Genomic DNA, 9,779 nt, shown 5'->3' on the forward strand with positions numbered 1-9,779 from the left:
GCCTGCGCCACTCGCCCAGAGCTCGCCCTGCACGCGCCAGCACACGGCCGAGCAGCCGGGATGGCCCCGTGGATTGGCCCAGCCCAAAGATCCCAGCGGGCGGGCGCCGTGACCGCGCAGGTGGCGAGCGCTGCTACCTGGCCCCTCGTGCACAGGCACGTGAGCCCCTCTGCTGCAGCATGGCTCGGGCAGGGTGGGGGCAGTTTGCAGCCGGCCAAAGACGATTTCCGTCACCGCTCCCTTCTGGCCAGTGTCCTTGTAAGTAACAAGGGAAAACAATGCCTTGTATATCATGGATTCATGGGAAATAGCCCTTTTCACTTAATCCAAGTCTTGGAAACAAGCGATTTCCAGAAGGTCCTGGTGAGTTTGAAGCTGGCCTCACCACAATAGCAGTGTTTTCAAAATTGGCTTTCAACACTAATAAGCGGACTGAAGGTATCACTCAGTGGTAGAGCATGTGTTGGGCAAGCAGGAGGCCCTGGGTTCCATCTTCAGGACCACAAAAAAAAAAAAAAATAATAAAAATTTTAAAAATGGATATAACATAGTCATGGGTATTTGAGTCTAGTTTGACAAGAAAACGTGGTCCTCGAAAAAGTACACAATAAGTTTAAGGGAAAATAATTTACTTAAGCTTTTGATGGTTTATTTTTAAGGGTTTTTGTTGTTGTTGAGAAACCAGCCTCTACATCCAGAGCAAAGCCTGTGCAAGGAAGGGGGCGTGACCCTTGTCCTTGGAAAAACCCACAGAGCACTCCTAGGCACATACCCACCCTGCTGAGTTGTTTATCTACAAATAACAAGAGAGATCTTCTGTGCCAGGTGTCCCTGACTCAGTTAGGCTAGGTGGAGACCCATAGCAATCCCCTAGCAACCACCAATCAGCATGAGACAGGGAAAATACCTGGGATGCCAAATGACCCTCCCAGTAGTTTATGGTGGTTAACATGTTGGGAAACCATATAGTTCAGCACTACTCCCCTCGTGGCTTAAACCAATCAGTTCAAACGAATCCCCCATCTTGTACTAACCAATCACCCTTACCCAACTTGTTCCCGTCAGTGAATGTACTAATCATGTTTTAGAGTTGTTTTATGATTTCCCCTTGGTGTGTGATGATTTTTTAAGAGATGTTATGATGTATGTGAAGTCCCTGCCTTCCCCAAAAAGTGTATAAAACTGCTGCAAACCTTGGCTCGGGGCCTCTCAGCATCAGCAGTTGTTGTGTGCATGTAGGACCGAGCTAGCTCACAATAAACGCCTCTTTGCTTCTTACATCGATCTCAGTCTCTGGTGGTCTTTGGGGGTCCGGAACTCGAGCATAACATTGTATTGTCAGATTTGATTTGTTTTACATTTTGTGGTGCTGGAAATAGGACCCAGGACTGTGGGAGACCAACCTTGCACGTGACTGGGTCACACTCCCCAGCTGGATGCTGAGGCACTCAGTCACAAAGATGTGGCAGAGCTTTCCCCACCCTTCTTTGGTTCGAGGGTCGGTGTCTAGTGCATGGGTGTGTTTTGCTACAGCCCCATGGGTGGAGCTACGCTCACCTGTTCCTTTGTAATATAATCCCTTGCCCTGTTTAGGATAGAATCTTCCATGGAAGTGCCTTGTGTGTGTCCCCTTCTTTTACTGTGCCCTTGGGTGTGGCCTACCCAGGTGTCAGTCAACCTGCTGACAGTGGACATCATGAAGACAGACTCAGCCCCCTGAAACCTGACCCCTTGCCTCATTTGAATAGCTTCTCCTCAATAAAAGGGGTCAGAGCATGTTCTTGCTCTCTCTCTTCCTTGGGACCCTTAAGGTCAGATGAGCCATCACAGCGACCCCAAAGAAAAAGGTACTTGTGTCTCTTGTGTGGTAATTTTGCGCAGTCCAGTCAGCTCAGTTCAACTGGAGTGACCCCTGAGTCTTTTAGTTTCGAGGTCAGAAACCTAGCACAGGGCCTTGCACATGGTAGAGAAGAGTTCTGCCAGTGTTATGGTCGAATTCGGGACCCCCAAAAGACCACCAGAGACCAAGATCAATGTAAGCAGCAAAGAGATGTTTATTGCGAGCTAGCTCGGTCCTTCACACGCACACAGCAACTGGTGACGCTGAGAGGCCCCCGAGCCCAGGGTTTGCAGCAGTTTTATACACTCTTCGGGGAAGGCAGGGACTTCATATACACCATAGCATCTCTTAGCAAATCATCACACACCGCGGGAAAATCATAAAACAACTCTAAAACATGATTAGCATATCAAGTGGCTGGAAAGAATCTGGAAAGGATTATTGGTTAGTTCAAGGGGTTGACACACTTAAAATTGATTGGTTTAAATTGTGAGGATGTCGGATGTCACAAGGGGGTATGGATGTCACAAGGGGGTACGGATGTCACAAGGGGGTACGGATGTCACAAGGGGGTACGTGCCAAGCTGAAGGGCTTCTAGTTTAGATATTGGTCACCACACCTAGGTGGGGGCCATCTGGAATTTCAGATATTTCAATATCTTGGCCTATCTTAGGCAATCACCATCTGGGCTTTTCCAAGAACTGTTTCTACAGAGCTTTTCTGTGGTATTTTCCTGACTTTAGGGCTGCAGTAGGTCAGAGGTTAAATTTCAGAGCAAAATGAGGTCTCAAGTAGAATGAGGTTGCTTAGGTCTTTCACCAGTGAACTACATCCCAAGCCCCAAGTTTTTTGGTTTTTTAATATTTTTATTAGTTGTTGATGAAAATTTTTATTTTATATATTGATTTGTATGTGGTGCTGAGAATCGAACCTAATGCCTCACATATGCTAGGCAAACGCTCTACCACTGAGCCATAATCCCAGCCCCAAGTTTTTTTAACCTTTGGAAATACTTCCCCTAAATTTGCCTGAATTTGAATTACCATGCCAAAGGGGTAGGAAATCCATTACTACTCAGGAGGGAGGAACACTTAAACTCTGAAGATCCCCAGGGATCCACTATAGTACCCTCTGTAAATTAAAGGCATAACCCTTTTTATTGCCCATCACTTTATTGTGCTTTTCAGAAGTCATTGGTTTTCTGGTTTTGTTTTTACAAATTGAAGGTCTGTGGCAACCCAACATCAAATCAGTCTATCACAACCATTTTTCCAATAGCATGTGCTAACTTGATATCTCTGTCACATTTTGGTAATTCTTATGATATTTCAGAATTTTTTATTATTATTGTATCTGTTTTGATCTGTGATCCATAATATTTGATATTACTATTGTAATTGTTTTAAGAGCACCGAACTACAGCATATAAAACAATAGACTTTGTTTTGGTTTTGGTTTTGTGATGCTGAGGTTCCAACAATGGTCCTGTCCAGGGTAGGCAAATTCTATACTACTCAGCCAAAATCCCAATCCTAAAACATTGAACTTGACCAATAAAAGTTTGTGTGTTCTGACTGTTCTGCCTACCTGCCAGTCCCCAATCTGTTTTTACTTCCTCAGGCCTCCCTATTCCCTGAGATACAACATCAAACATAGGCAAAGTAATGACCTGACAATGGCCTCTAAGTGTTCAAGTGAAAGAAAAAGTCTCACACTTCTCACTTTAAATCCAGAGCTAGAGGGCTGGGGACATACATAGCTCAGTGGTAGAGCACTTGCCTAGCATATGTGAGATGCTGGGTTTGATTCTCTTATAAATAAGGAAAATAAAGGTTCATTGCCAACTAAGAAAACATTTTTAAAAAATAAATAAATCCAAAGCTAGAAATGTTTAGGCTTAGTAGAAAGGTGAGACAGGACAAAAGATTTTGTGAAGAAAATTTTAGTGTTCTGCATGAAAAGTCAAATCAGTCACAAACTTATTTTACACCAAATCCCTACTCAGAACAAAACCCTGACTCTCTTCAATTCAGGGAAGGCTGAGAGAGGTGAAGACACTGCAGAAGAAAAGTCTGCAGCTGGAGAGGTTGGTTCATGAGGCTTAAGGAAAGAAGCCATCTTCATAACATAAAACTGCAAAGCAAAGCAAGAAGTGCTGATGTAGATGCTGCAGCAAGTCATCCAGAAGTTCTAGCAGAAATAATTGAAGAAGGTTATTACCCTAAAGAAGAGATCCAACAGACTTGTACTAGATGAAGATGTGTCTAGGACTGTTAGCTGGAGAGAAGTCAATGCCTGGCTTCAAAGCTTCAGAGGACAGACTGACTCAATTATTAGGGGCTTAACGTAGCTAATGGCTTTAAATTGAAGGCAGTGATTACTTATCATTCCAAAAATCCTAAGGCCATTAAGAATTATACTAAATCTTCTCTGCCGATGCTGTACAAGTGGAACACAAAACCTGGATAACTGCATAGCTTATTGTTTGTTGCTCACTGCTGAGACCTATTGCTCAGAGGAAAAGATATATTTATTTAAAAATATTTCTGTCATTGACAATGTACATTTGGTAGAAGAGGTCATTCTGAACAGTCCAGACTGTTGCCTGATTCTAGAATTACAAATGAAGAACTACAAATCTAGATTTGTTGTAATTTTGTCTTTTTTTAATATTTATTTTTTAGTTGGACAAAATATCATCTTTATTTTATTTATTTACTTTTGTGTGGTGCTGAGGTTTGAACCCAGGGCCTCACACATGCTAGGCGAGTGCTCTACCACTGAGCCACAACCCCGGCCCCAAATTTTGTCTTTTAACACCATGAAAACATTAATATCTCATGGGAAATCAGAATATCAATAGTAATGGGAGTTTGGAAGAAGTTGGTTCCAACCCTCAGGGTTGACATGCAGTGGCTCTAGATGTCAGTGGAGGAAGTAACTGCAGATATGGTAAAAACATTAAGAGAACTAGAAATAGATGTAGAATCTGGAGGTGTCACAGAATTCCTGCAATCTCATGATAAATTTTAATGGATAAGGAGTTGCTTCTCATGAATGGGCAAAGAAAGTGGTTTCTTGAGACGGAACCTACTCCTGGTGAAGATGCTGTGAATACTGTCGAAATGACAAGAAAGGATGGAGAATATTACATAAACTTAGCTGATAAAGTAGGGACAGGGTTTAAGATAATTGGTTTCAAATGCAAAAGAATCTCTACTGTGGATAAAATGCTGTGAAATAGTATTGTATGCTACAGAGAAATCTTCCATGACAGGAAGAGTTGACCATTGCAGCAAACTTCAAAAAAATAAAAAATAAATAAAATAAAAATAAAGAATTGCTACAGTCACCCCATCTTTAAGGAACCACCACCCTGATGAGTCAACAACCATCAACATCAAAACAACCAGTAGAAAGATTACCCCTGTCTGAAGGTTCAGGTGATTGTTAGCATTATTTTAGCAATAAAGTTTTTTGAATTCAAGTATACACTTTTTAAAGACATGCTCTTATACACTTAATAGACACATGTAGAATAGAAACATAATGTTTTTGTGCACTGGAAACCATCCCCCGCAAAAATTCATGTGACGCCCTTTATTATAGTGCTCACTTGTTTGCACTGGTCTTCAACCATATCCACCATATCTTCAAGGAATGACTGTTTATATTAACTAACAGAATTGGCAAACAATAAGAAAATATTGAACTACAATGCTTCATTTCAAAAGTAGTTTCTTACATTTTTCAGGTCCCAAAAGTAAAATATTATGTAGACAACTTGTTTGGGTGCCCCTCTCCCTTATTAGTGCCCTTTGCCCCATTTTGAAGCCATCCCTCTGTTCAGGCAGGTCCCATTGCCACTCTTGACTTCCTGTCTGTTAACCAAAGTATGATAACTCAGCCATCACGTAATAAGCTATGAAGTCTCCCAGACATTTGTACATTTTATAGAGACTTGTTAAGGCTAAAAAGTGTTCAACAGATAAATGAGTAACAAAGTTCTAGCCAATTTGCTGGTCCTACAATCCCTGCAGCACTCCAGCCCCCTCCCCCACCTTCATGACAACTCAAACAGTTGTTCCCTCCTGGCCCAAGCCAGACCTTGATTTTAACAAGGAACTATGTAATGTGTGGTATGTGGTGAAAAAGATGCTTATAGAAAAAATCTCACTAATCCTCAACTCATGTCATATGAGTCTTCTGAGATGCTAGCAGTATTCCACTCTTCTGAGATGCTAGCAATATTTTCCACTCTTCTCTACCCTGCAAACTCCTCCCTATCTTTCAAATCCAGGGCAGGCATCTTGTCCTCCTTCCTGCCACTAGCTAAAGGCAGTTCTTCTTAGGTACTCCCCACTGGAGCACTTAGCACTTTGTTTATTATTCTTCTCATCCCTCCAGGTGAATTTTTGAAAGCAGAACTCTGGAAAGCTTCTGTCCCCATTTGTATGTTGAAAATAATAAAAGCATCTCTCCCATAAGAATGAACTGAGATAACTCCTTTAAAGCACTTGCTCCACATTTAATTAGCTCTCAGTAAAGGACAGCTACAATAAAAGTATAATTGTATTGGTGCTGGGAGTGTGACTCAATGGTAGAGCACTTGCCTACCACGTGTGAGGCACTGGGTTGGATCCTCACCATTGCATAAAAATAAATAAAATAAAATGAAGGGATTGTGTCCATCTACAATTTAAAAAAATTTTTTTTTTAAACTGTACTTGTATAACCTTGGGTATTGCTACAATGTTGACATATAATACACTTTATTAAAAGTTTATTAAATGAGTATTAGTTAATGGTCTTTAATACAGTGTTAACCCTGATTTATCAATATTGTCCATTGAAATTTCATGGTCCAAATTGTCATATATCATGTTGGTGTCATTTTGTTTTTGAAGGTAACCCTGCTTTAAAATAGAAAAGTAAATACATTCATATGAGGAAAAAAAATCTCCTTGATTTTATTTCATTAGTATGTTTTAGTTATCTTACATTTTAAAATTAAGACAATATGTTAGACCAGGACGCAAGAAAAGACCACTGACTCCAATTAAAATCAAATTAAAGCAAGCTTATTATTTCAACCTGCCGGGCTGCCTCTCCCTCCCAAAACGGCGGGAACAAGACAGCCACCCCAGCTTTCCTGCAGCCCAGCTTTATAGCCCAGAAAGTTACACAAAGGGGGGTTACAGATAACAGAACTCTGACAAGCATCACACTAATGGTAGTTTACATTTTTTGCTGGCCCCAACATCAGAATTTATGAGGACCATTAGAGCCTCAGAGAGAGTCGTTGTCTGGCCATGGAAGGCCAATATTTATGAGGTGTCACTAAAGTTTCAGAGAGGGCTGCTATCTGGTCAGAGAGCCAGGCATGGGTGAGTTCAAGGCACGGGCAGGCATTCCAAGCAGATTCAGAATTTGCAGTAATTTATAGTAAAGCCAAAATTATCTTTTCATGGCTTCATGGCTTTGTGGCGAGATGGCTCCCAATTTTAAGAAAAGATCAGGTTGGGTCTATCAAATAAGTTTAAAATTATCCCTTTTCCCTTCTTTTTTGGGGGGATACTTTTCTTGATTCATACATTTAGTTATCTAAAAAAAATAATGACTGCTTTCAAAACTTATTTCATAAACAGATCATGTTTTGTTGTAATTACCCACACAACAAAAATTTTAATGTATCCTAAACATTTCTAAGTTCCTTACCATGGCCCAATTAACTGGATTACTATCAATACAATACAAATTATAAAACAACAAAAGAATTTGCAAAATTCCTTTGAGAATTGAGATTTTATTAGATAAAAGAAATTGCTGACTCTTAAAATGTGTCTTGGTCTATATTTTAATTTACTTTTTTGAATTTCTCATGGTGTCTCTCATCTTACTAATCACACAAATATATAAAAATTGACTAGTATGGAGTGGTTTTGGTCAGCTTTTGCATCTGTGTCATCAAAATACCTAACAAGAACAATATAGAGGAGGAAAAGTCCACTTTGGTTTATGGTTTCAGAGGTCTCAGTGTTGAGATGGCCAACCCCATTGTACTGGGCCTCCGGTAAGGCAAAACATCTTGGCAAACTGGTGTGGTTAAGGAAAGCAGCTCAGGACATGACAGCCGGAAAACAGAGCTCCACTAACCAGGGACAAAATACAAACCCTGAAGGCATGCCCCCAGTGACCTTCTTCCTTCATTTATATTCTACCTGCTTATAGCTACCGCCCAGTTAAGCCATATCAGTGGATTAACCCACTGATTAGGTTAAGGCTCTCATAACCTAATCATTTCACCTCTAAATATTCTTGTTTTATCTCACACATGAGGCTTAAGGGGGAATACCTCATATGTAAACCAGAAGAAGAGTTACTTTATTTTACTCTAGCAAATTTTACTCTTTATACATTTAAGGAAACTGAATCTTATTGCAGATGTAGTCAACCCTGATCATAGATCTACACTGAACTTATATCTACAACCTATAACCATTCATCTTATAAATATTACCATCTACCTACCTATTCCATATCAAGTATTATACTAGGATCTCAGGGTATAGGGAGATAAACAAAACAGAAAAGTCAGCGGTTGCTATGGTTTGAGTATGCCCTCTGAGGGTTCCTGTGTTGGAAGCTTGGCCTTGGTGCGGCAGCAGAGTTGGTGGAATCCTTAAGAGGTAGAACCTAGTGCTAGGCGATTAGACTATTGGGAATGTTGCCCTCATTAGATTAAAGTAGTTCTCATGGGACACTGAGAGAGTGAGTTGTTATAAAATAGCAAGCCTGACTCCTGCTCCCTCTCTGGCTTCCTTTCTTGCCACCTGATCTCTCCCTCTTGCACACACTCCTGCATGATGCCATCTACCCTGATGGGATATGGATCAAGGAGACATTCATCAAACAGATGGCAGCACTATGCTCTTGAACTTCCAAAATTTTGAGCTAAATAAATTTGTTTCTTTATAAAGTACTCAGACTCTAGTATTTTGTTATAGCAGTGAGAAATGGACTAATATGGTAATGTGTTATCAAGAAGAAAAAAAGCAGATTGAGGGGTTGGGGTTGTGTCTCAGTGGTAGAGTGCTTGCCTAGTGTGGGTGAGGCACTGAGTTCGATCCTCAGCACCACATAAAAATAAATAAATAAAAATAAAGGCATTGTGTCCATCTACAACTAAAAAATATTTTTTAAAAAGCAGATTAAGGGGAATAAAGAGTGAAGATGATGGCTTTATATAAATCAGGCCTATCTGACAAGATAGTGGCTTGAGCAGAATTCTAAAGGAAAGAAGTGAATGAACTACAGACACTGAGAAAGAGAACCTCAGGCAGACAATTTAGCAAGTGCAAGGTCCTGAGGCAGAAATATATTTTACTTGAGATTAATGTGGTTGGAATGGTGAGAATAAAGAAGAGAAGAACAATAGGAGATGAGGTCAGAGGGGAAGCAAGATCCATTTCCCACAAAAAGGCAACATGAGTCATACATGTAATTTTTAATTTTCTATTATTAAAAAAGTGAAATTTTAATATTTATTTTGCTCTATATAACCAAGAAATTATCATTTCAACATGTAACCCATATAACAAAATGCAAGATATTTTTTCCTTTTTATTAAATCTTTAAAGTTCAGCGTATATTTTATACTCGTAACACATCTAAATTCAGACTAGCCACATTTCAACTAGTCAATAGCCACATATAGCTAGGAGCCACCATATTCAACAAGGCTGAAACAGAAAACTGTGAAGCTTTTGAAGTCTTTGGTTCTGGTTCATTTTTCAAAAATATACAAAACCAAAAAGAACAGTATAATAAACTCAGTGTTGTTATTGCCCAGTTTCAATCATTAGCAATACATGGCCAATCTTGATTCGTCTATACCTCCACTTACTGTCCCCAAACCAAGATTATTTTGAAGAAACA

Source organism: Marmota flaviventris, chromosome 1 (genome assembly GCF_047511675.1).
Source record: "Marmota flaviventris isolate mMarFla1 chromosome 1, mMarFla1.hap1, whole genome shotgun sequence".
Classification (NCBI taxonomy): Eukaryota; Metazoa; Chordata; class Mammalia; order Rodentia; family Sciuridae; genus Marmota; species Marmota flaviventris.